Source organism: Eurypyga helias, unplaced genomic scaffold, assembly GCF_000690775.1.
Source record: "Eurypyga helias isolate BGI_N326 unplaced genomic scaffold, ASM69077v1 scaffold2758, whole genome shotgun sequence".
Classification (NCBI taxonomy): Eukaryota; Metazoa; Chordata; class Aves; order Eurypygiformes; family Eurypygidae; genus Eurypyga; species Eurypyga helias.
In genome coordinates this window covers 57682-59810 of record NW_010267389.1, presented here as the reverse complement: position 1 = coordinate 59810, position 2129 = coordinate 57682, and positions in this window count along the sequence as shown.

Here is a 2129-nt window from a genome sequence, read left to right as displayed (position 1 = left end):
GGTAAAGGCTCAAGTCCAACTACATCATTATGGCTGTGCATTCACAGAGCATTGGTCAGCAGTTGCACTGATGTAGGGGTTGAGGCTCTCTTTTACCTAAATTCAATAGCTGGTCAAAACTTTATGAAAAGAAAGCCTTCAAAATGGTGCTATTTGTATTTCCCCCGTAAGAGATTAGCACATACCACAGCTGGAAGGTAGTTCAGCACAAGTAATTTTCAGAGGAGCAGTCCTTGGCTTTTAAAGCGCAGAGCCTTTTTGCCTGGAGGAGAATTTTGGGCTCGTGTTTGCTGAAGCAGTACTGCGTGTCCAACTCGGGCTGAGCCTCTTGGTAGGCTTCGTGGCTTTGGCAAGGCAGATCGTGTTCTCACCTCAAAGAAAAGGTTTGCACAACTGGCAGGTGTTTAAAGTGTGAGCCAAACTGTATTAACTTGGCTGGCTGCTCAAACAAGAGACTTGTGCACCTGAGTGAGTCAGCTTTTCCTTCTGAGCAGAGGCATTTCTAGCTGCCAAGTCACAGCATCACGGAACTCGCTCAGCTCTGTGCTTGACTAGACTTGCAGGTCAGTGTCACAGAGGCTTGGAGGCGCAGCATGCGGAGGAGATGGCCATCCTTTGGCTCTTCATAGCTCTGTCTGTGGGAAGATCTGCTGTTTCCTATCCCGCTACCTACAGTGTGGGGGACAGCATCACTGAGGTGCCTTTTGTTACTTCCATGTGGATGAGGCAGAAACATTTCTTGGGCTTTCAGCTGTCTTGTGACACAACATCTGAAATTTTCCTTGCTTGTCTGTCAATAATAATAGGTTATCTCTTATTGCAGTGTACCCTGTTGTTAGGAGTTGAAAAGTATTAATGCCTTATTGAAAGAAATAAACTAAAAAGAGTTACCTAATAAATTAAACTTGTGAAGCAGTTGAGGAACATGCAGATTTACTTCAGGCACCAGTGAAGATATTCTTAACTTTATTAAAGCCCCTGGAACATCCCATTGCTTCTTGGATGGTCACTGTGGTGACTATGGTGTGTTGCTATAGATAATTCTTGCGTTTCATAAATGTATATTGATAAGTCCCTTCATAAAATTTCTATCTTCCTAGTGAAGCACTGGCATTATTATGTGATTTTTAACCCTGATGTGGATGTCAAAACCTTCCTTATAATTTGTGGCCAGTAGGTATGTGGTGGGTTGACTGGGGCTGGAGGCCAGGTGCCCACCAAGCCACTCTATCACTCCCCTCCTCAGATGGACAGTGGAGAGAAAATACGATGAAAGGCTCGTGGGTCAAGACAAGGACAGGGAGCGATCACTCACCTGTTATCATGGGCAAAACAGACTCAGCTTGGGGAAAAACTTAATCTGATTTTGATTGATAAATTAAGAATTAAAGAGAATTAAAACCACATCTTACAACACTTTCCTCACCCCTCCCTTCTTCCTGGGCTCAACTTCACTCCCCATTTCTCTACCTCTGTCCCCTCCAGCAGCGCAGGGAGACAGGGAATGGGGGTTGTGGTCAATTGTGGTCAGTCCATCACACGCTGTCTCTGCTGCTCCTTCCTCCTCAGGGGAGGATGCTCACACTCTGACCCTGCTCCAGCGTGGGGTCCCTCCCATGGGAGACAGTCCTCCACCAACTTCTCCAACATGAGTCCTTCCCATGGGCTGCAGTTCATGAACTGCTCCAGCGTGGGTCCCTCCCATGGGATGCCGTCCTTCAGGAGCAGCCGGGAGCCACAACCCCTGCCATTAAACCTGCTCCACCCTGGGCTCCTCACTCCACAGGCCACCAGTCCTGCCAGGAGCCTGCTCCAGCATGGACTTCCCACAGGGTCACAGCCTCCTTCGGGCATCCCCCTACTCCGATGTGGGGTCCTCCCCGGGCTGCAGGTGGATCTCTGCTCCCCCATGACCCTCCATGGCTGCAGGGCACAGCCAGCCTCACCATGGGCTGCACCACGGGCTGCCAGGGAATCTCTGCTCTGGTCCCTGAAGCACCTCATTTCCCTCCTGCTCCACTGACTTTGGGGTCTGCAGAATTTTCTCTCAATCTTGTCCTCTCTGTCTGTCTGCAAAATCTCCTCGTCTGTCTTTTGGTTACCCCCCCCCCCCCCCTATTACACACCAC